Below are 27,073 nucleotides of genomic sequence, written 5' to 3'. Positions count from 1 at the left end.
GAATTCACAGCAGAGGCCGTTTGACATTCGCTTATAGCAATCCCGGAGTGAATTGTAACTTTTGTAGCACTCGAATAAATATTTCTGATGTTCTTTTGCTATCCTAGTCTCTTAATTATTATAAATTTAATATACAAGATGTTGAAACATTGTTTTCTAAAAACTTCAAGTAGGTAGTCGAAGTTTCTTATAGGTATACATTATTTTTTTGACGTTCTCAGGATATATAACAATCTGGAAAACCAGGAATTGTCAGTGAATTTCATAGATCTAGAAATGTCAGGAAAATATTAGGGAATTTCTCTAATTTTTACTGAATTTTTTTAAATTCCAATTGTAATAAATCTGTTTTTATCTACAAGGTGCTGAAACTGGAAGTCACGTCTCAGAAATGTAAATTTGCTGCCACTACTAATTTTACGTCGTACATCTGTCCACCTATGTCGTATGTTTGTTGGTTGAATGTCATAAAGAATTGGTTTATGGTTTTAATACTCCCCTTTCTGTTTTTTAATGAACCAAATTTAATTATCACTTTATTATCACATTTTGAATCTGTGATATTATTTTATATTTTTAAATGGAAATCATTATTACCTATAACCTTGTAGAAGATTTTACTCTTTCTATAGCGTAACTGTATATTTTATTTTTGGTTCGATAGATTCTTAAACTTTTCATTTAACTCTAAAGTCTATGTCAATTTTAATGTTGTTTTGTAGTTATGCTTTAGGAAACGTTTCCATATGTTCCTTCATACTTTATGTTGCCCATCCAAAATAATTTTTAATGTGTTATCTTTTACTTTTCTCTGCAATTACGTCTCTTCTAACGACGTACATACTTTTTCTTAACAAAGCCCATTTATAAAAGCAATATTGAATTACAGTTAAAGTGGACGGGTGAAATTATATAGAATGGTATACCCTATCGTATTTTAGGGTCCTAAACAATGTATGACAAATATTTGCAGATGGACACTTCGTGTAATGCCTTCGTTGTCGCAGTAATCACGTCACACTGTATAGACCGCCACGTCCTCTGTCCATTAAGATAATAAAAGGTATCAAGTTTACTTCCTGTTTGCAATGTTTTACGGTACGAAAACAATTTGTAAACGAAACTGCGTCTCAGATAATTTTAGTATTATTAATTTATCAAACATATTCTTTCCCTAGTTATAAAACTGAAAAGTAATCTTAACGACATATTAAATAATCATCAAAAAATGTTGTTTCTACACTCATAAAACTTGTATGTAAAATTGCGCAGGATCATTGGTTATTTTGACACCACACGAGGTAATGTATAATTGTTTCGACCTTTAGAAATACCGTACTATAGACTATTTTTTTCAAATTCTGTCATGACAATTTTTTAATATTTTTTTGCTGTAATGCTGTAGGTACGTTCAAATAATTAATTCCAGAAACTTACCGTATGTCGCTCATGTACAAGGTAATCCAGTGGTTGGTTGTATAGGGTAACACTTAAGTTGGAAGAACAAGGAAGAAACACCAAAACAACCAGGAAGGGTTTTAATAACAATAAAAACAAAACAAATAAACAAAATAACGATAGAACGGGCTCAAATAACATTATTAATTAATTTATTGACACGCGACAGCGTACCGAGATTCAGGGAATACGCGATCCATAGCAAAATTTGGAATGCCTTTTTCCATTATTAAATTAATCCAATACTCTAAAACTAAGTACACTGCTCAATGTGGAACCCAAGGAAAAACTACCCTTTTTTCGGAGATCTCCCCTGAATTCGACACCTCGCTTCGACACGCCCATTTCTTGGGTCCAGACGTTTCTAATATTATCTTACTGGCGGGAACCCTGAATATCGGGACGCTTTGGCATAGCTATGCCATGTTAATAGTTATCTAATGGACTGAATTTACATTTATATGAATAATTCTGTGACTATCTGGACTTATAAGTAACCCTAGCCTTCCTCTAGTGACTCCGTGTAGCAATACGGGACGGATTAGTCAATTTTATTTAATCTATTCTTATAGCTTGAAAAATCCGCCTAAAAACCAGTTATCTAAGTGAACTTGTTAAAAAATATTGCTAAATTTCATGAGGCCTTCTACGAAGGATGGCCTTGTGGCGACGCTAAACCTACTTGAAAACTCTTAACTTTCGATAATTAATGTCGACTGAAATATTTAACTGTCTGAGTTGGCCTATCCGTTCCGGAAACTAACAAATAAATCTGGGATACTTGATCAACTGAAAGATTTAGTTTCTTACAATGTTATTATTTTATATAATNTGTTCTTATCTTACTGGCGGGAACCCTGAATATCGGGACGCTTTGGCATAGCTATGCCATGTTAATAGTTATCTAATGGACTGAATTTACATTTATATGAATAATTCTGTGACTATCTGGACTTATAAGTAACCCTAGCCTTCCTCTAGTGACTCCATGTAGCAATACGGGATGGATTAGTCAATTTTATTTAATCTATTCTTATAGCTTGAAAAATCCGCCTAAAAACCAGCTATTTGACCTATTATTATTTTCCTCACCACAATCTAACAACTTATTTAAATATATCGGAATTTCTACGTTCTTTTGAATGCATTTGGCGCTTTATTGAAAATATCGATTTCCTCTTTATACCAGATGCTCAACACATGGCCCCGACGGTCTAAGTGAACTTGTTAAAAAATATTGCTAAATTTCATGAGGCCTCCTACGAAGGACGGCCTTGTGGCGACGCTAAACCTACTTGAAAACTCTTAACTTTCGATAATTAATGTTGACTGAAATATTTAACTGTCTGAGTTGGCCCATCCGTTCCAGAAACTAACAAATAAATTACCAGGCGTCCCGGCTTTTGTTACAACACGAAAATTTAAGTCTTAAATAAGGTAAAGTATCTGTTTCATACTTATCTAGTTTGAAACAATATGTGACAACTGATCTCAATAGTAATGATAAAATTTATGATAATTTCTTTACTCACCTGAGTATGACAGCATATGATATACTCGAAATATTGTGGCTAATATTCAAGTAGGGGAAATATTATATTAATATATTTAAAAAATGTTAGTGTTTCGGGACAGTTTACTGGCATCAAAATATACTGTAAAGTTATGTTAATAAGTCTAGAATGGTAAATTCAATAACAACCAAGTGTTTTTCACTAACACTTATTTTCCTTTTTGTAGACATTTTGATCAAGTATCCTTAACCATGGGATACATGATCACTCAATCTGGGATACTTGATCAACTGATAGATTTAGTGTTTTACAATGTTATTATTTTATATAATAAAAATAACACAATAATCGGAACATGTCTCTTATAATATTGTGGCATCTAAAATAAGAAAAAACAAATGTTTTAACAAGATTTGCAAAATTTAATAACACAAAATAAAACAAAGTGTTGCAACTATATTGTGCATCATCACTTGCACCATCTGGTGAAGAGTAGCCAAATACACATTATGTTCATAATTTTCTAAGTATATTAAAAAAGGACGCACCAAATAAAATATATTAAGAACTGATCAAGTATCCCACTGTTCTCTCATACTGTTACCATAATCTAAGTTTGTTCCCGTTACACAATAGCATATTAACGTTCACAACTCCCATAATGTCTTATTTGTTAAACTAGTCTTACAAACATCTTATTCGGTACTTATAGGTCGGGATAATACATCTGATACGTCTTCTTGGAACAGCAGAGTTTTTTAATGACAAAAATTAGACTCTAACCATATCAACTATTTCTTGATTCGTACACATACTTTTTCATGATATCACACAAAAACTTGAGAACGAAACACAAAAATACAATGTACCATTACTAATACATGGGTATAATTAACTTTAAAAGTTTATACACTTAAACAACACAAAAACTCTAACAAACTAAAATAAAATTGTAACAGAATGAAGGGGTGATGACGTGTGTCGGTTTGTTATTAAAAATTCGTTTACCATTCCGTCATATCATAGCAGGTGTGATGTCAACTGGCAGTAGCGGCTTTTTAGAGGCTACAGTACGGAATCTTAACAGAGTAACGAAGGCTAACCTCCGTAAGCATTCGGATCAGGATCGGATTCTTCATGTATTTAAACTTAATTTTGTTGTTTTGTTTACTTTAGATTAATTTAATTTGCCTAGCACCGATTACTGACGTGGCAATATACACTCAAACTTGTAATACTACAGAACGGATGTTCAGTTCATTTAAATTGGAAACATTTAGGTATATTGGAAATACGTAAAAAGTGTATGTAAATTTCCACAATTTTTATCTGTGCGAAAGGTCGTCCAACTTCTATTACAATTTATAAATATAACATAAATGGTTGAAAACCTTCCCTCTACGAAATTTATATTAGGTAGGTACTTCCCAGTTTGACAAACAAGCGCTCAACAATATTTAAGTTATACCTACTTGAGTTTTTTTTACAACAGCTGGAATTATTAGTAAACCACACAATGGGAGGTTTAAATGTGTATCTGCGCCTATTTCGAGTTCAGTTTTGTTGACCATGGACATACAGTATCTCACTTGTTGGGTCTATCTTCTAACAGACTTTTATTTACTTAATACATTGGCAGTCTAAAGTGTTTGAGAAGACGCTTGTGTTTTCAAGGTCAGGTTAATTGTATGTTAATATTTGTTGATGTTACTTTCGAGGGCCAGCTCCCAGTGAAATAAGATTAATATAAAGATAATACGAGTACTATAAAGTCAACAGTATCTTTTATTATAGACTTAATTTTTGTAGTGTAGGTACTTAACTAAACAATCGAAATAGTACTGGCAGTTATTTTTTGACACCAACGTGCTTTTTCTACCTATATTTGGACACAAAAGTCTATTTTGGCATTTCAACGTAACGTTTAAAATAACAGATGATGATTTTTAAAGCTTTCGAAGTAAACTAGAATTTGATACCTGATTATTCGTTGTTAACAAACAATAAGTAGATGATTGCATCCGCTAAAGCCTACCAGTCTTTGGTTTGAAATTTGAACTTCTATTTTTATCAATTTTTTAAATTTATACAGGATCTGACAGAATTTGAGGGGAATCTCTCGGATTTATACAGGGGACGTTAAAATAACATGACAAGTTCCTATAAAAATTTTCCCTAGAGGGCCCCCTTCTACGGAGATACAACCACTAAAGAACGCTACTGAAAATAGTTTTTTTTTAAATAACTTTTAAAATACTTTACTCAAACCACACGTTCAGCGTTTCATGCATATGAAACTTTCTTCGTAAAATCGGTTTTTTTGCCACTTGGATGGTAAACTTCCCATTTAAAACTTGAACCACTCTGTATTGTCAATTTGCTGTTACTTGTTGAAGTACCCTCGTATATATAAACGCTGTATATGTTTGAGACAAATATTCTTTTTTTATATCACATTATCTCGATAGTATTCACTGGATGATTTATATTATTTAGCTGCCGTAGAAGGAGCCTTGCTTTTTAAATACTAATTTCACGTTATAAGCTTATCTTAATAATGTTTCACAATAAGTGTGCTGACGAATTGGAAATAAAATATAGTTAGTAGATATTAATTTAGATAGTGTAGGGGGCCATTAAGAGTTGGAATTGGCTTGTAATTTTATTGTAAGTACCGTATTAATGTAAAATTTATAGGTATCGGCAATTTAGGCAAACTAAAAATGACGATGTGTTAATTGGCGTTCTTTGACTTTTATTCGTGACAGCTGTGATCCTCGTAAATGTTTCACAGTCAGTTCTTCTATTTCTCTTGGAAGTATGCCCACATATGAAATGTAAAATACAGGAAATGGGCATTTACAAAAAAAAATTAGTGAACTTTTTCTTTTTATTGTGTTTTATTTCATTATAAATTTTCCAAACAGCGGTGAACTTTCAAAATGCCATGGCAACAAGGATGATGTGTTTTTTTAACTTGTTCAACCAAAAAAACAATTGGATATAGTCACAGTATCTACTTACAAAAAAAAATTGAAGAAAAACCAACCAGTAGGTATTACAGAAATTAGTAAATTGGGGTTATGCATAAGTTTATACTTTTTTTTGTTCCCATGCCTTGGAAATAAATTGATTGTTGCACATATCGTCCCTATTATCACGTAGAGGCGTATGTGTATATCCATTTCTTTCTTGGATTATACGCCCCTACGTGATAAGAGGAACAATATGTCAGAATTATTTTAATGCCATTTAACTGAATCTTCGAGTTGGTGAATTTCTACAGATATCGTCTTAATTATTTGCAAAATAAAATATATTGTCATTTGTGCCGTTTACGAAGATAACACTACTGGGGAAAGTAAAACAAGCAAATAGATTACTTGTTTCAAAGAGGGCTATTTTGACATAAATCATTTTTTATGATGATCAACGTTAGTCAATCCGGGTTTGGCCAGTATGGTCGATTGTAACAAGGCGACCATAGTAGGTCACCACAACATTGTGCTTCTCTCCTTGTTCATCTTCATCATCATTTATCTTGTCAATATTATCCCAGATTGTTACTACGATGACGCAAAATGCCGAGAATCGAAAATAATGGCTTAGCCCGAACAGAAAAGCTTCTTCTCAAATAAAAGTTTGAAAAAAAGCTAACATCTACCACGAATTGCTTCCGAGGAATGCAACCATCATTGTTGAGTTTATTGCCAACAACTCCATCATCTTGATATTGCAATTAAAAAAAAATACAGGGAAGACTAGAGTGCTAGTATAATATCCGCTGTTATACTGCTGGTATCACAAGCAGCCATACATGAGTTTGGTTGTGTTCGATGTTCGCCATATTCTCATAATCTTGCTCCATCATGTCCGTTATCTGTCGAACAATCTTCCAAGCCTTTTTTTTAACAATACGACACGCTTCAAAATTGACTTGGCCTCCAAATCCCCAAATTTCTTCAGACGTAGAATAGAAAAACTAGCAGATTATTCGAAGGCAATTATAAACAATGGAGGAGAATATATGCTTGATTAGTTCATGCATTCTGTTTATTAGTTCCCGTATTTTGTTTGTTATAAAGAAATAAATTTTGAATCCAATCAGAACATTGCTAACAATGCACTTAACCGGTAAGAGAAAATAGTTATTTGACGTCGCGGACAATCTTACTGATTTGGATAGACCCTTTTCAATAAAAACTTTCATGCCATTTAGGTTTTCTTCCACAGAATACACCGTATATGGTCGAGTGTAAGTGTAAAATTCATATAAATTTTAGTTTTGTTACGAATGGTAAATATCTGTACACGCATTTATCTCAATAAAAGGCAGTCAAATGGAATAATTCAGCTTAGAAATTAGAGGAGAATAATAATTACAGAGTTTTATTTAACTATGTTCTGCTGCTGACGAACTTCTAATATTGTCGTGGTTTTGGGTTTTACTCATGTCATAAACAATGTATTCTATAGAAAAAACTAGACGTAAATATGTAAATATCTGTTTGACAGATGAAATTCCTTAGACCTTTGCTCAGCTTTATTGCCATATTGTTAATTTTTATTCATTTTTTTATGCTGTAGGCTACTACATCAGGTTTGAAACTTATATCTTCAATGGTTCTAGTCTTTGTCTTTTATAATCTGATCTTTGGAGAATCATAGAGTAGTTAGGAATCGTTTTTTTAAATTTATTTTGACAACATATATTAATGTACTATAACACTCTGTAAAAAGAACGGTTTGAAGTATCTAATTTTAGATTTTCGAGATACATAATTTTTATTTTAGGATCAACATGTCTCTGAAATTTCCTTTGGATTTTCGATATCTGCTGATAAATTGCTTTCATAGAAAATTGATAAAAGTTTTATTGTTCTCTTCATATTAATCTGTATATACTAATCATCGGGTTTTTCAAAATTTTTAGCATATTTATCCATAGCAATTATGTTTAAACTTCTATACATACCTACGCATATTGTTCATCAGATCGATATCCAAAGTTTGGCCCATAATTTCATATAACTACTTGGTTTCAAATGACCTTGTTAAAAAAAGGATTTAACTATATTCCGATTATCCCACATCTACCTACTTTCAACTTTTCAAGAATTTAGAAAGGGATTTGCTTTAAGGAAACTTCGAATATTTTTTCATTGCTGAAAGAGTAGCCAATATACCCTCTTTTATAAGAACGCATTATCCTCCTGTGTATACGATTTGCCGGGTAAATTCCAGGACGGAGATAACTCGTCCTACATTTTCGGCAGTAAATTGGGTGTAAATTGGAATGAATCATAAATAACGTTTCTAAGCCGTTTAATTTTCCTATGAGGGAATGTTTAGATCCCTCCATGCTCTTGTTACGATTGCCTTTTAGTGATTGTGGCCATTAGTTGAAAATCACTTCGTTTACTTTGTTTATACAGTGACAATCCCAGTTATTCACTTGGTATCTACCTCTTTTTTTTTAGCAAACATTTCACAGAAAAATTGTATCTCTACTACGTATTTTATATTAATTTAGATACAAAACATCTGTAACATCTACTTTTCCATTCGTCTAGATGAAATTCAGTAGTACCAATCCATAAAAATTGGTAAAAAATTAAGTTTTATTTACATTATATTAATTTACTCTTTTCCAATACGGTTTAACAATGGCAAATTTACTATTAGTAATTTATTGTCCATTACTGACTCTAGCTCTGAAGCAAATGAGGAATATCTCCCGGGACCAATTTGGGACTTATACTTATCAATAAATTCATTAATAATATCTCAGCAAATCTCACTATCGCTTGCCTTCGAATGAGGATGATTTAAAAAGATTTTATAAAGGTTTAGATCGAACGGAATGCAGAATCTTTCAACAAAATTTAGATTTTATTCATAAACTACATTTAAATGCTGTCAAATTTAATATCAACTAAGCAATATTTAACTTATCTCTTTAATTAAATTATCTACAAACGTCATGGCAGGTTTTAAGGAAATTTAATTTAAAAAAAAAACCTTCGACAATCAATAAAAACATGCCGCGTACATATTATAGAAATTTACTATACAGTACACTACAACTATTGGGAACTAGCAATAGACAAAAGTGATTTTTTAAATTTAATAGAACTTTAAGGCGTTGTGACAACAATATGTTACTATTGTAACTAAAGAACTTTATTTTAAAAACGACTTTGCAAACTAAAATGGACTTCGTCATAATACGAGTACCTATATTTTCACTAACTGTTTTCATGCAGATCAACAACTATTGAATCAATGACACTGTTAAATTTCCATATTTTCTTATGGAATCTTTAACCCCATTGACAGTCCACCCAGAAATGCTTTACGAGACAATTTTACATTCCTATCTTGCCTTAGTTTTCTCGCAGTAACTATATCTCGTTTACCCATATTTCATTTAAGCATTATTGGTTCTAACAATATCGTTCTTGTTGACAAGAAATCAATTTTTGTTTTCCTTTTCCCAACAAAAATTTTACACAGGACCTTCCAAAATCTGCTTCTTCATCATCATCTTCTGCAAGTAAGTACGTTAAAACATTTTGGAGGGTAGGAATTTCCTTATAAAAATGCACTTTGCTATACCTACTACTATAGGGAGAGACTAGGAATTGAATAGATAATAGAAAACTGTGATAAAATACATAATTGTTTTACTACTGATTTTGTCATTGACTACATCATAAGAGTCGGCGCTTCGTCCACATTATTACCACCAACTGTAATTTAAATATTTTTAATAATGTATTTACATGAAACTAAATATTAAATTACATTCTGACTATAGCAAAAGAAATACCAACACGAAAATATGCTTTAAAAATTCCGACGCCAGTTAATTTCTAGTTAAAGAAAATTGCTTGGCACTGCGGAGCAGCATTTGAGAGTTGATTAATCGAAATGGAAAAGTGCAGGTTCATTTCGTCTATTCATAAATTTACATCTTTGCCAGATTGAGGCTTACGTCATGCATATGTTTTGTATATGTTGTTTTTAAAAATAAATCCACAATAACAGGCCAAGCAAAAATTCTAACAGATGTTTTATATATAATGCCACCCACAAGATGGCTTTCTACCTGAACAGTTTATTTGAATTGTTATTGTTGTTAATAAATTTAGGCCAGCTCGCAGTCATATATATTTCATAATAGAAATCTTATGGTTTTGTTTTTATGGGATTTGTTTTCAGACGCCACATAGGTATTTGATGTACATTTGTCTCCTTCCAATTTTAATTGTTATCTTTAGGTTTTCAAGATTTTGTGTTTCCTACTTATCGCTAAATGTCAGCATAAACGTATACAAGTCAAGTTGGTTTAAGTGTTTTAACTGGGTTAAAGCCACTTTGGGCAAAGACAAAAGAATGCTTGTCTTAAATTGTAATCCATTTGTAACTTAATATAAAACAAAAGTGCAAGAACACCATAATTGATCAACAAAATAACTAAATTATGTTTTCATTTTCCAAATAAAAAGAAAAGCTTTTTTGTCCGAGTTTTTTTACTCTGAACACTTTTTACCAGGGCTGTCAGAGAGAGCCGCAATTCAATGGCGTCAGAATGCTTTTTACGTTCACGTCACGTTAGTATACTGTTCATTTGTATCGTGCGGATGTTGCGTAATTAATTTAATTTGTTGCTTTTTAATAGAAACAGAATTTTCCATTTTTTCTAATGAGGTAAAAATTCAATATGGCGTCCATAGCAAAAACAGAAGTTAACTATCGCTCAGCAAACATTTTTAGAGATACGTTAATATTGACAGCAAAAATCGAATCCTCATATCATTTTATATCAGACTACACATTTTTGTCCTAAAATTTTGAAAATCAAGTAAAATAAGACTAAAAAATAGCATAAATTCGGTTTCCTTCGAACATCTTCCATACTATTCGGAATTTTCTCAATTTAAAAATGAATCTGATCGTCATAAAATTCTGCACATTTTTGCTCATTTAACCATTTCTGTATTTCTTAAAATAAGAGAGATACCTATATTGGACAATTAGAAAGTTGTGACCCTGTATATAATTTCTTTTCGTTAATTTGTAACGTAGAATTTGCCATTAATTTTGGCTCACACCTTGTATGAATATATTGTAACGAATTTAAAATATTAATGTAGAAACTCAGATGAAAATATTACTTGACCGAACTTAAAGTCGTATAAAAATTTTAATTATTATTAAAGCAACACCTAATTGGTATAAAATTGTTAATATGGAAATTCTGGATATAAAACTAGTAATGAACAATGATATTACATAGTATAAAAATAATAATCTTTTAATTTTATTCTCAAGTACAGAATAAATTTTCATAAAAATGCATGACATCGACACTTGTTAGTAATCAGTACATAAAGAAAAACGAATTTAAACCTAGAGTGGCTTATATCAAATGAAAGCTTAAAGTCTATAGATTAATCGGGTATACATATCGCAGGAAGACGAGTAAACTTGAAGAATATATCTCAATCCAACATAAAACATAATATAAAAATTTTTTATCAAATGTCAAATTTTATAATAAATGTCACAAATGTCAATGCTAAAGGTGGCTTTGTAAGAATACCCAGAGATGACCTAAAAAATATAAAATAAATAATATTTTAGTAAATAATTTATAGAATTGTAAATAAAAGTAAAAGGAGATTTATTAAAAATGTGTTAGTTATAAGTAGTGGTGTGAAAAAGTTTTTGAAAAGGACAAAGACTGAACATTTTTGTGCATGGACCTTAAGCAAAGCTAGGGACAGAATAACCAGGAAGGTGGAAAAAACAAAGAAATTATTGATTGGTTACGGCTTGGGTTTTGCAAGATGTGCAGCTCCCGAAAGAATAAACATAAAACAAGAAGAGAGAGTTCGAGGAAGAAAATTAAATACTTACCAGTAAATCTATACGTTGGCCAGAGTCCAGATAAGGTTATTTTGGCAGCCCATGAAAATTTTCCGCTACCAGCAGTAGAAAGCAAGTTCCAAAGCAGTTTCCAGTGGCCCCATAAATAGTCTGCATGGCTTCTACGTAGTTTCCAGCGAAGAAAACTACAAGTATCACAACGTAACAAGTACCTTAAACCCAGTGCACTAAAATATCGCTAGCTATTCCAAATAAATCATGCTTTATATCGGATCCAATCTTTGCAAAGTATAAATAACAAATCACAGGACTTACCTGTACAAAATTAAGCCGAGTCCAATCACTGATTACTTAAACAATTTACTATTTCGAAGAACTCGGACAAATATCTGTTAAACAAACATCCATTTTATTTAAATTCTGACGAATTTTCATTCTTGTTTAGATGTAAGGACGCCCCTGAATGATAGGCAACAAATAATATAAAGAAATCTATTCCGGATTGCATAGATAAAATTAATTAATAGAAATTTTTGATAAGTCCCTATATTATTTGTAAGCTTAGCAGAAAAAGGCAAATTTTGTTGTTAAAAATATTCTTTATTGTGGAAAAAATATTCTATTTTAAAAACGTATTTATAAATTTGAGTTTATAGTCTTTAGTCAAAATAATATAACAAAATTTTGAATAAACAATTTATTAAATTTCAAACTCCATTCATTCCAAAGTGTGTTGCATTGTACTAGTTTGTGAGAACCGACTCCTGAGAATTTTCTGATATTGTCGATATAACAAGTGTCTACCAACAACCAGTCAGGGATAAAGCACAAGGTAAGACATAAAAAATATATATTGTAGAGATTTGTATGATACTATTTACAATTTAATTAAAGAATACAATCTAAACCAAACCAAAAATCACACACACACACATCCAAAATTTATATTTTAATATTATAATATTTGTATAAATAAACAATTTCGATTCGGGCAAGCAAACTGTTCTCTCACCGTAGATTCGTGTTAACATTGTAAGGGCGTTACTGCAGTCTAGTGAATGAAGTACTTCATAATCTAGCGTCTGTGCATTCGTTTCACACTTTGAACACATGCCCTACTCCGTCTAATTGCTTTGTAGCTGGAGCCGTGTGCATTTCCGTTTTCCAGATTTTAATTGAAAACAATACTGACGTTTAAAAAATGTGCACACGAAATGCGCTGAATTAACTGGATTTTGTTTGGTTACGGTGATTCATTTTTGCAGTCTGCAGTTTAGCAATTGATGCAATTCAACATTCCCTCTATGAATTTTGCACCGTGTGCAAGTAAATAAAACCACCAAGCTGGAAGAAAATATAAAGTATTATATTTCGGTGCTACTAGGTATGATGTGTCTGCCTAAAAATAACGGCATACATATTTACTTAGAAGCTAGATATCGACTTTGTTAGGAAAAGTGAATGTGATAAGAACGGTTTTCAATATTTACCTTTTTATACGCACGATAAAATTTATATCCAAATTTTTATCCCCTTGGAATTTGTTTATACATCTGGCAATGGCATTAATATTATTTTATGGTTATTAATAGTAAATTATTGACATAAGAAAAGATTAACCTATAATATATCTTTGAAACATTTATCGTAGGCCCACACATTTTATACACTGTAAAACTTAATGACCATCTCTAATGATGTGGCGTAAAATATAAATTATTTATTGCAACCATTTTGCAGTAAGATGCGTTGATGACTTCTCCACCTCTTAACTGTATTTCTCCCACATTTCAGAAAAATAATGAAGTTTATTTAAATGCTTGTAGGATTTTCCGGTGCCGAGAAGCCGTTAAATTATATTTATACCCTGCAAAATTAAAAATTCTTTTACCGTTCATACATTAGTTGTATTTTCAAACAACGTTTTTAAGATTTTATTAGTAAATATAATCGTAAAACATAATCTATCGTAAAATCAAATCAAATCAAAATCAAAGTCAAAAAAAGAACAACGAATGAATTTAAATAATTATAAAAACAAAATTTTTAATTTTCAAAAACTGATTAACTGTAACGAAATATCTGTTTTAAATAGGCTCCAGAAGGGTTATGCTGTAACAATATGTTGCTAAAGGGGAGTCTATAAGGATTTAAAAAGATTTTTCCTAACTTTTCATTTATTGTTGCAAGACCATCATCTTACTACGGTAGCTAGAGTACAGTTTTTACCCTAGAAAATATGTTTATCGCAGTTTAACAACCAACAAAAATATTTGCTCATCCTAGCGAGTTTTTGGGCAGTATCAGCGAAAATTTATTTTTTTTTTACTACAAATAATTTTTATTAAGCTCGGCGTATGATATTTTTGCATTAATAAGAGAAATTGCTATGATATTTCAGATTTCCTATTTTATTTGTCGATTACCTTTAGTGAAAAGATACATTGTAAAAAAAAATCACTAGATTTTACTCAACGTATTAACCAGGTTGAGTGAAATTTTCACTCTGTATGAGTACAACTAAAATTTTATGAGTGCAACAGAATGAATTTTCAAATCCAAGTTTCTGCTGACTATCAAGTGAGCGACTTTTGACTCTATTCTAAGTATATAAAACTAATTATGAGTTGGCCTTTCTCTAATATAATTTAAATTTAACTATTATTGAGTAATTATTATAATTAAATATTATTGAGTAATTCTATACTATGAACATGTCCAAGGGTGGCGGCTGCGTCCATTTTACTAATATCTGTAGTGGTTTTGCAACACTTTATATATTCTCTTTAAATTTTAATTTGAGTGAAATTATCGAGTACAAGTTCACTCAATATTGGGCATTTTGATCATTTTACTCATTTGTGGTTATATTTAAACTAAAACTGAGTACTTTCACTCAAATATAAGTACTCCTTAAATACTTGCACTTGTACCTAAATCAGTTAATGTCCTCATTGCTGAGTGAGTTTAATTGTATATTAATTTCGAATAATTTGAATGACGCCGTGAAAATGGCACCACTTACATATTGCTTTTGTAATCTCGACCATAGTTGATAGGGGCCCGTCAGATGCTACAGAAAAGCGTGGTCGGCAGGAGAACAGGTCTTAGCCGGCGGCAGCGGGTTTCAGTTGGCGGGTCTCAGCCAGGACAGGAGGAGTCCCCGCGAAGTGAATTAATTTCAACACTGTATATCCGGATTAATCATTTATGAGTGATTTATTTTTGCAATCAATATTTAGTTAATTAAAAACCAAGTGTGAGTAAAAAATTGCTCAATAATAGATAAATTTAAATCATATTAAAGAAAAAGTCAACTTTAAATTGGTTTTATATACTCAGAATAGTCAAAAGTCGATCAATTGATAGCAGTAATTCGGATTTGAGTAAAACTCACTCATTTCTGATGCAATAGCTTCACTCAGTTGTACTCCTACTAATGGAGTGAAAATTTTACTCATTCGGGTGTGGACAGAAATTGATACATTATTGAGTAAACTTGAGTGAAATTTGAGCGAAATTTCTTTCAAGTGTTCATTAATCAATATTCATTTAAATATGTTGCCTATTAAAGCATGTGAGATATAACTTTCTATTGATTTTGATTTATTGTTTACAATCTCTTTTAAAAAATTGCCTTCGATTTAATTTTTAATCGTCATGAAGTCATGATTTTAATTTTCCATTTGATTGTATTTGCAGCAACGTAAAACATAATACATATTTCCTTACTAATTATTTGACAGGATACGATGTTTCTTTCCATTATTAAGCTTGGTAGGATGTACCTACTTATCTCGGTATAATTGTGAATTGAAATGTGAATCACAATAAAAATATGCACGTCCATACTTTCACGTAACAACTAATTATGTCTGCCTCAAAATATCAACTACTTTGCTTGAAAACATGTTTCTGTAGACTAGACCATATGATCTATAGATTTTACAAAAAAATAAATATTTGAGAACTGCATCGAAAAAAGTCGATTAGTTTCGATATTTACCTGTTTATAATCAGAACTATAAACGTTTTATACTAAATTCTTATTGGGGTTAATTGAACAATTTTCAAACCGTGTCAGAATGCGAACGGTGCAAATTTTTCTAAAGTGGTGTGGGAGAAAATAAAAAATAAATCTGCACTAGTAGCATTACCACCACATCTAGAAGGTCTGAGTATTTAGTTTAATTTTTATTTACATGTTATTGTGTTAGATACTCATTGCTTGCACATAGCAGGTTTATTTTCGTAGATATTTTTACATTTTGGAAAACGGAGTCTTGTGCATAATCGGCTGTAAATTTCAAGAATTCCATAACGGGGGCAAGATTATTTTCAGTGATCAAGGAAAATATCTAATAATGTAATTTAAACAAGCCTTCATAAAGCTTTAAAAATATTCTCCTAACTTTTTAATACCTATTAACAAGTTTGTTGAAGTTATGCAGATTTTTTCACATTCCACAGGCCCCAAATGTTTATTATTCAAGTCGAGTTGTTTAAGCAAACATTTATTAAAGTTGGAAGGTATATGTAATTTTAACTAGCAAACCGCAAGTATGGACCCAAAACTTAGTTAAACACATCAAACTTTACAAAAATATTCGGAGATAGCCAAGTTAATAGATAATATAAACTTGATGGGATTATATAGAGTGGTCCGTTAATGGGGGCAAGCTACAATGGTTCTATTATAATTCCACATATAAAAAGAAATGTTATTCAAGTACAAATTGGAGTTGGTAAAAAAATAGTAGCAATTAAGTTAAAGTTCAGATGTATGTTATGTATAAATTCAAGGTAGTCAACGTTTTTTCTAAGTGCAACTTTATATTCTTTACTTCTTTGAATTTGTGTAAAATGGTTTTATTTTCAGTTGTTACATTGCTAATTATTTAGAAAATTTTTGTAAGTGTGTCTAATGGTAATAGTTAGAATTAAAATGTTTGTGTCAATATAACACAGACATCCGGGCATTCTGTCAGACATTTATTATTTTATACAGGATGTTTTCTGCAGACAACTTTACAAATTTCAAACACATTTATTGTAATTTATCAAATGTAACATATATACTTAAGTGCCATTAAAATTAAAAACAGGTTTATAGCCTTCATAGAAATGGAATAATTTATTAAATATGACCAGTGTGAAAAAACTACAATAAAATAATTATTATTCGAAAACTTTTAAGGTGAATTCCAACGTTTAGAGTTAAAAGTGTTGTGAGTTTGCAAATGTTCACAGTTTTGTTTAAGTATACAGGGTGTTATATGTATACAGAAGCTACGTTTAACCTTTAAAATACGTATCAATAGAGTTTATTATATATTATATATAATTTCATCGTGAAATGTTCATTTTCTTTTTAACCTTTTCTTCGAGGAACGCCTTTTTGTTACCTAATTTTCATACCCCGCCGCTGTACAAGCCAGTGTGACCTCAAACAATGGTGCGCGTTGGACGCAACGTATACACAGTTGGGAACTGGGCTATGCATTGTTGTCAAATTTCATAATTTAAAGGAAAAATTATCAAAAAAAATGTGTAGTGTGCAAAAAAATAGTAATATAATTGTTTAATTTGATTAAAAAAAAATAATAATTTCAGATTCGTATTTATGGGAACAGATTCTCATACGCCCACATTAAGTTACACCCTGTATATATTCAATTCTGGAAAAACCTAACTCGCCCAGTAGTTAAAAATTACCTAACTTTTTGACCCCGCGTATTTAAATATGTATAATGTAAATGAAGCACTTTTGATATCCTTCAATTGTTTATTTTGAACATTTCTTGAATATGAATGTGGTTATGTATTGTGGAATCAGTGCCTGCTTTGGAAAATTGCGGAATTTTACATGTCATTAATGAATAATTCGCAGGGCTTACATTTTATCCGATGGTATTTAGTTTTATTAATACCGCCGGATTTTACCTACCACCGTCGATTTAATTATTAAAATCATTTACCCGAGAAGTTATTAATAATTCCCGACCGATTTGAAGTTTTGAAGTTAATTAATTTCAGGATTAAATTATTATTGTCTTTTGTATAGGGAGACGTGAAATAAAACAAAAATATACTCCGTGGGAATTGCACGGGAAGCGAAATGCTAAGCTCGGTGTATTCGTTCCGAGTCTTCTTTTTGTAGTTAGCCGAGTATAATAAGGGTTCGTACACACAATCCGCGTTTGTAACATATTTTTACCGAGAATAAAAGTGGCTGTAGCTTGGAAATTGCATGCCGAAATATTCTGGTGGTTGGAAAGAAAAAAAACAATTTCCAGTATTTAATAATGTCTCTCAAAATGATAACCATATGACTATTTTTATTTCGTAAGTAAATAAATTTCGTAAAAATAATAAAGAATATGTTGACGCTCAAAAAGTATATGCAATTTGTTTATTGAATTATCGTACACTGTAAGTGTCGTTAGACCCTGCGAAATCCACCTAGTTACTTAAACTATTACTAACACACGTTACAATGAAACATTATTAGAGTATCTTAAATAAGTTAGCTTTACAAATATAATTTTATTACTAGTAATGCTTTTTTCAGTGTACGTTATTATTTAAGGAGATACATCCGAATTTAGTATTCAAACAAGAACTGAAATGCCTTTCATCCTTTGTAATCCGCATTATCGGAAGATAGAATTTTTAACATCAAATAAATGACAAAACTGACGTCGGACTTCCCTGCTAAGATATGCGATAAGAGACGATTTCCATAAGTAAACGGTTTTGCCAAGTGAGATAAGAATATTTATACAGGAAAAGCTCGCGGTGATAACAAAAACTGATATAAATAGAAATACCATTCAACTGTAGCGCAACCCGAATATGCATGTATTTCACGACGTGTATTTATACTTTAGAACATAAATTGTACATAAACTACGTAGACACCGCATCGCGGAACTATTTCAATGACAGAGAGATGTAAAGAGACTGTTTTCTATTTATATCCTGTTTGGTCTAATATTAATTGTCCCATAAAATATTTTCGCAGACTATTTATTATTTTATGCACATTTTTGGGTTATAATAACTAATACCTAGCTAGAAAAAGACAATTATCATAAAATTAGAATTAATGACCGAAAATATAAATTGTTATCAGCATATTTTTTGTTTTATAAAAATGATAATATATACAATTGTATATACAATCATATTTATATTGTGTAGTTTGTTTTAATAATGAATTTTATCAGAAATTTCCTAAACTGTGAATTACATAGACTAAAAAAAATATTTTTACAAAGGTAGGTGAGTTACAGGATATTTAACTTTAGTAAAAAATAGACAAATTGGAAAGCAAGGAATTATGAAATTTTGAAAATTTCTATCAATAGAAACCACTGAAAATGTTTGAGAATCTCAGAAATATACACCTACTTATTAAGATATTAAGTTCAAATAAATTCAATTTTTTTTATTTCTATCAATGAAGTCAATGGTATTTGATATCTAAAATCTGTGTGCAAAATACAAGGTGTTAATGAACTTATGACAAATATTTTCACCATGTTCGTTATGCCAAAATGATGTAAATACACGGCTTTGTATTGAGTAAAATGTATTTTTAAAATTTGACTTACTTCAGTATTGCAAGGAGCCACAGAGAGATTTTCATAGAAGATGTTCGATGTATCCACCATTTGCTTGCACACAAACTTCAGCGTGACGTATCCAATTCGCTTTCAGACGTTGCAACATTGCCACGTCCTCTCAAATCGTATCGAACTTCCGTGGGATACATTTACACACACAACACTTTTCACATATCCACACGAAGAGAAGTCTAAAGGTGTGAGTTCCAGGGCTGGGGGGGGGTGGTGATATGAAGCACCATTTAAGCGTGTAGGCAATTCAAAAGGTCATATTAAAGTGTCATTAACGATATCGGCCCACATGTCTACTGAAAACTGTTGCTGAAAGGCGCCGCGACGTATTTCGTGTAGATTTTCGATAATCCAGTGGTGAGTGTTGTGGACGTTACGTACACCATTTCGACTGAAACATGCTTCATCTGTAACAAGTATTTGCACTGTAAATTGAGGATTTCTTGCATGTTCCTGAAGCAACCATTCAGAAAAACCTCGACGTAGTGAAAATCCTCAGGAGTAAGCACTTGAACACTTTGAATATGAAGTGGGTAAAAATGTCCGCCAAACGACAGGATGCGAAATATTTACTTGCTGTGCGATATTTCCTCCACATTTAAGATTCTCAGTGATCGCCCCAGGCCACTGTCGCGACCTTGACGTGGTTGTACTTCACCGGTGTCCAAAACTCTGCGCTACAGCAACAAATGTTCGCGGTGCGGGGGCACGTCGTTGAGGATATATTGCACGGTACACTTGACAAACTTTGTAGACATTTTCATTTGCTTCGCCATAAATTATGAGCAAATCATAATATTCGCGATTGCTAAATAAATGCGTCATTTTCAAAAGAAAACTTGGAAATACGGCTATTAAATGTACTCTCGAAAAACAGCACAGCAATCACTACAACAGTGTATTCAAACTCGTAAAAAGTGTTTCAAAATCTTTTGTAACTACTCGTCGCGATAAAATACATGTATTTCAGCAATTCCAAAACAGTTTTAAACATATTTTTAACTAGTTTTTTTCTCTATGACCTTAAACTTCCGATACAAGTTTGTGACATCAGTTATCTCAGTATTTGCTCCTCACCACTTTAAATTTTTTACATAAGTTCATTAACACCCTGTATATCTAATCTCATATACAAGATTTTTAACTGGCTCCAACTTGCATTGAATTGTACCAACAATACCCAGTAATAAATAATTATCTAAAGTAAAAACTAAAAACGTTATGCCTAAAAATAATTAATACTAAAACATATATCAGACACAAGTACTGAACTTATTAAATAATTTAATAAAAATTTATTTGAAAGATTTCGTACATTACGTATTGTATCAATACGTGAATCGGTATGATGAAAATTAATTTTCCCATGTAAATAATCTACACTGTTGTATCCATTTTCTAAACAAGACAGCTTTTTACTATTGATTTTAACTTAGTTGTAGGATCTAAAAAAAATTACTGATGTTATTTATCACTTTTCATTGTTTGATGTAGACGGCAGGTAATTTTTCAGTCCATTAATATTTAATCTTCTTTTTCAGGTAAAGAGAGCATAAGACATTGATTGGTAGTCTTCAAGAAAGGTAAATATAATTTCTGTTCTTACTTAATATTTTAAACATGCAGTCAGTCGTATTTTCCCTATCCAAACATAGAGGCTTACGATAGGGGTATAATTTACGAAATTATCTTTTTAATGCTTTTTATTTATTGATTGTTAATTGTCTTTAATCATTGTCAATTAATGATTATAAATAATTCATATTTACTCAGCTGTATATTGATTTTAAAAAAAATTTGGCTAATTGGATGTTCAAAAAATGTTAGAATCAGATATTCTGTGAATCATATATTGTCTTGAAACTGGTGCTAATTGTGCAAATATATCTGTAATTTGTTTTTGCCTTTTTGGTTGTTAAAGAACAGATAAATTATTACAATTATCGTCATTTTAAACAATTATGTATGAGTAAACACACATTTTAAATATATAGCTTTACCCTTGATATTTAGTAACGTTTAATACCAAGAATTTAAAAAACTAAAACAGATGATAAATTATTATCATTTGATTGTTACTAACAGTTTTAGTGATTTCCAGTTGTTTGAGATAAAAAAAAATGTATATAGGGTGTTTCTATTTAGACTGACAAACTTTTACAAGGTGGTAGTGAAAATTAAAACAAAAAGTTTTAATCAACCGGTCGTCAATTTTGAGTCCTTGCGAAGATATATTAGCTTGAAAATGACTTGTTTGTTTAATTTTATTTTCAAAAAAAGTTGAAGTTCAGTACCAAAGGGGGAAGGTCAATTAGGCCGGATTTCGGCCCCTTCATTTTTGGCCAAAAAAAGAAAAATGTCTTTTCTGTCAAATCAACCTTGGAATGACCTTAAACCTGATTTGATCCATATAAACGGACCTTGGATTCAAACTCAAAGACTTCAAAAACGGTAATCGATGTCTCGTTTTTTTTCTGGTTTTGACCTTTAATTGACCTTAAGATAACCCTCAAATAAACTGAGGCAGACAAACTGACCTTGGATTCGAACTTAGCTATCCCAAAAATCTATATAACAGGCGGTTAGACTTTGCTCGGTTATTTCAATTTAACCTTGAAATGACCTTGAGATGACTTTCAATTAACCTGATACAAACTGACCACGGATTCAAACTCAGCGACCGCAAAATCTTGTGTAACATGTGGTCGGACTTGATTGCACGGCTTTTTCTCAATTTGACTTTGAAATTACCTTCAAACAACCTTAAAAGGGCCCGATACAGACAAACTATCCTCCGATTGGTACTCGGCGACCTAAAAAACCGCAATCCTTTGATTTACTGCACTTTTCTCAATCTGACTTCTAATTGACCTTGATCCTGACTAGGCAGGAGAAGGGAGGTCGCGTTTGGGTTTGGATATAAATAACAAATTGTTTTTTTTTTTTTTTTTGGCCAAAAATGAAGGGGTCCTACGTTTTCATAGCCATCTCTAAAAAAATTCTTTTTATCTTGGAAAATGCAAGTTTTGGATTTTACGTTGTGTTTATCAAGGCGTCTTTAAAAAAATGGCATCCACGCGACCTATTTTTGTTACCTTGATTCAGGCATCAATGTGCTCAATTTAGTACTGACAGTTCAACTGGTTTAGAAAATTTTAAAAATATTGGCAGCAGCCATCTTGATGATTAATTATAAACTGAAATACTTGATCAAACTTTTATGGTTGATTCTTCCTGGCAAATAATGAACAAATAAGTTCTTATAAACGTATCCCTGGAAACGCTTTATTTCGACACAGAGGGTAATTTTGAGACATAAGTTCCATTTTTACTAATTATAAAGTTGTTGAACGACTCCGTCAAAATAATTTTACTTGTAGGTAGCTTTAATTTTTGGATATCCGAGTTTCTAATAAACGGTGGCAGGCGTACTTCCAGATGTAGATGTAATAATTTTCATTTTTTCCATGCTATTTCAAATTTGATTCACTAATATCGCAGAGTACTAAAACCTTTCCAAAAATATATTATTTCTGCAAATTGCCGGAGTGCATCATTTTTTTAGTAAATGATCAGATATTAAACTATGTCCAATTATTGTTGAGAGTGAAACAATTTTAAATTATTTTTTAAATAAAAGTTGTAATCATCCACATAATTATGTTGTCTATGAATGAAATTATATCCCTCCAATGTTTTTCGAAGAATTTTTTTAGTAAAACAACAAAACGATACCATTTCTCTTGCGTTCCATGAACAATGTGTTTAATATATCAGATTAGATATGCATTAAGTCTGACCTAGTCTTCTACGAAATAAACTACTTGTTAAAACATCCACGGAATTTAAAATTGGATCTGTACCAGGTACAAAATCTGTCGATTGAATTGCACAGTCCTGTTCGTAGTGCAGCCTTCAGTTGTTGAACTGAATAACTTATTCATTAGAAAATGCAGCGGTTGTGTTGTATTCATGTTTCTCCAAGGGTTAGACGCAACTATTGATAACTCTTTTACTTTTGTAGAAAACGAGAAATTGTATAAATCAGTTAGAAAAGCAACAATTGACGTACCACTTTGTTTTGGCAAAAAAATACCTAGATTAGATTTTCCGTCATTTTCATTAATTTTGGGGATGAAAAAAATAGAGGGGTTTTCCAAATGTTAACAACTTTCTTGTCTCCATTTTTTTTAATCGTGAAACCCCCCTTTAAATACAGAGAATACAAAAAATTAGTTTTTTTTCAAAACAAGAGGAAGGCCAACTTCCTCTTTCACCCCTGTTTCTTATATTTATGGGATATTAGAGACAGAAAGAATCATTATGAACAACAGATTCCCATCCAAGGTTCAAAAACATCATCCGCGAATCCTTAGTTAATCTTTAAAATATTCTGCTTCCACCTCTTCGTATTAAACTTGACATCATGAAATAGTTCGTTAAAGCTTTGGACAAAGATGGCGTCTGTTTTGTCTATTCAGAAGAGAATTTTCCGGAAATAAGCGATGTTAAACTGAAAGAATGTATTTTCGATGATCCTCAAATCCGTACCGAGTTCAGACACGAAAAAATCACAAAAACGAATGATACTGAAAGAGCAGCATAACTAAGTTTCATGAAAGTCACTCAGAATTTCTTGGGGAATCAGAAGAGTGAGGATTATCAGAATCTAATTGAAGAATTGACGGAAAACTTCAAATAGTTGCCTGACGAACTTGAAATTGCATTTACTAGACACTCATCTTAACTACTTTCCGGAGCTAAGAACAGGGCGAACGGTTTCACCATGATATGAAGAAATGGAGCGTCGGTATCAAAGACGGTAAGATATTAATATGATGGCAGATTTCTGTTGGATACTTATAAGGAAAAACGAGCCAAAAACATACAAAACAAAAGGGAAAGATGCATAGATCGTATGAAGATAAAAGAGTTCGCTACAAAAGGAAAAATGAGTAAAAGAAGCATAATTTTTTATCAGGAAACGATGTTCACTTCTTTGAACACCCTCATATCTCTTTGCGGGCATCAAAAAATTACTGAAGTTCTACGTATCTCTGGGAAGAAACTTCTCAGATTTTATGGTTATTTTGCACGGTATCCAGTTTTCCTTTTTTGTGGGACTACGTTATCCTCAGTGCGACATATTTGTAGTTAGACAAAACTAAATATATAAAATTAACCTTTCGAATTACTCATTTGGCGCAAGGGGTTATTTTTTTGTAATATATTTTGTTTCATTGTCTAGACATCCAATTAAAAAAAGAAAATTGCGACAACGTTCATTTTCATTTGAAGGTACAGTAAGTCGTATAAGATAGAGGTATCAGCTCTCTTTTGCTGTAACCAAATACTGATTGATTTAGTACTATCCTTTCATAGTGTCCTTACTGGTTATATTTATATTGCTGTTAAATTGAGAAATGGACCTTAATTAATTTACCTGTAATTGGATTACTTTGTTGTCCCTTGGCGTCGTTTGCACCCCCTCAGACATGTAGGCAGTTGAGGAACTTGTGAAAGGCCCTTTGCTATTCGAGAGGGTCAATTTTCTGAATAGCATTTCAAGTGTATTGTGAAATTTATTACCTATATCGCAAGAGAAACCCACGACTCAATCATTTCACTGTTCTGTATTTGCACCCCCATCGGTCAATTATATCTAAGCTGGTTCATTTTCATCTAGCCGGTAATGGCCTTTTCGTATATCGTTCGCAGTAGTTCTGTCTACATAAATTTGCTATAGAAAATAATTTTCTTAACTCATTATAGAGTATGGACAGATATACAGAATGATTCAGTAATAATGTCATTAATTTTAAGGGAATATAGAGAAAAAGTACATTTACGCTGAAAAAAAATATTTTCAAATCATTATTTAAATCCCTTTTCTGACCAGTGAGCGAATCTTGACCAACCGTACAGGTACATGAAGGAAGGAATAATGTATTGTTTTACATTTTAAATATTAACAATTATTAATTATTTGTTAATAAAAACAAATGTCAAGGATAATAATTGTTTTCAATGTTAGGTTATTGCAATTTAGTTTTACGTTTTCACTATGTTTTACAATTGAATATGAGTTTTTAGTATTATGTTCAATTATTATTCTGTTTGTAGTACGTATGTCTTATTGTGTGTGACAAAAAACCAATCACTTATTTCGCATTCGTCCATAACACTTTACTGAGATCCACTGCACTTTGATTTTTAAACCAACTGTAAGACGGCTAGGAAATTAGCTGTTTCGCTTTGACCTTTGAACGCTGTTTGGTGCGCCGGCGCATTCCCAGTCAGCAAATGTGATGCAAAGTTGGGCGCCGAGTCATCAATAGTTTTATAATATAGGAATGTTTTAAGGGATTGAAATACGTGTAATTTATCGAAAAGTGTTTTTGTGCATAAGGACGCAATTTTAAATGCAATACGTAAAGTCATTCAAATAAATTCTGCATGTATCCAAACATACGATATTTACAAATTGATCATTTATACCAAAACGATAAAAGCTACGAAGAAATGTGAGGAGGTCGAAATATCACACACCTATCACATATCATCACACCTTATATCTACACCACTGGTTTGAGCTGAGACTTTACATCTTCTATGGGTTCGTGATCAAAATTTGGGACACCCACTTTCGGGACACTTTAAAAGTTAGGGAATAAAAAAGTGTAATACTACAGGCTTCATATGTATAAAGTATGTACAATAAATTCAACAGACGATTATTTGTGAGATTTTAATACAAAAAGTTCATATAAACATTGATCCGCAGATGCTTCGTTTTCAAGATACATAGATTAAACTTTTGAAAAAAAATGCTATTTCGTAAATATCTTAAACACCCTTTACCCAATTTTGTTGTAATTTGGCAGTGGTATTTGTAGTGTTAAGGGGCTAATTTAACCCTAACTTGATTATATTTAAGCCCAGTGGTACCTTAACGAATATATTTAATAATGTTTCTTGTGTGGTCCAGGGATATGCAATTACTACAAGTACCACTGCCAAATTGCAACAAAATTGTGTAAAGGGTATTTAAGATATTTACGAAATAGCATTTTTTTACAAAAGTTTAATACCCTGTATCTCAAAAATGAAGCATCTGCGAACCAATGTTTCTATGAACTTTTTGTCACTCAAATAATCGTCTGTTAAATTTATTGTACATACTTAATTAACACCCTGTATGTAGAGTAACTGTGTAAAGAAGTAACAATGGCAAAAATAGCATATCTAACGTGAATATTAGATAAAATGTTAGTTAATAACGAGCGTTCAAATAAAAACGTGGTCAAGTTGGTTCTGAAAATTTGGACGTAGGGCGTAGCGTATAGCAAATGAACTTAAACGTCATCTGTCAAAGCGCTATATCGCCGCTATCAATTTGAATATTTTCGTTTTAAAAAGCGTTGAAAGTGGTGTTTTCTCAAGAACAAAAAGTGTTTATCATAGAGTCCTACTTTAGAAATGGACGCAAGATTGATGGAATATGGAAGTATTCTATTGAGGAATGTTTCATAGAATTTCAAAATCAATTTCCCGGCGTTGTTGAGT

At 31.5% G+C, this 27,073-nt stretch overlaps 1 protein-coding gene across 3 annotated transcripts in view; it reads left to right on the top strand.

Annotated features, from left to right (window-relative positions):
- LOC108904398 (muscleblind-like protein 1) overlaps positions 1 to 27,073 on the top strand; it is a 771,591-nt gene that overhangs the window by 183,204 nt on the left and 561,314 nt on the right. The window contains exon 3 of one of the 3 annotated variants that reach the window (XM_018706929.1): positions 21,049 to 21,090. The exons of the other annotated variants lie outside the window; for them this stretch is intronic. The gene's annotated coding sequence lies outside the window, so the exon portion shown is untranslated. The remainder of the gene's footprint in view (positions 1 to 21,048; positions 21,091 to 27,073) is intronic. 3 annotated transcript variants of the gene reach the window in all.

This window comes from Anoplophora glabripennis, unplaced genomic scaffold (assembly GCF_000390285.2).
Source record: "Anoplophora glabripennis isolate ALB-LARVAE unplaced genomic scaffold, Agla_2.0 scaffold91, whole genome shotgun sequence".
Taxonomy (NCBI): Eukaryota; Metazoa; Arthropoda; class Insecta; order Coleoptera; family Cerambycidae; genus Anoplophora; species Anoplophora glabripennis.
The sequence above is the reverse complement of the archived record's forward strand: the minus strand, read 5'-3'. Positions and strand labels throughout refer to the sequence as shown.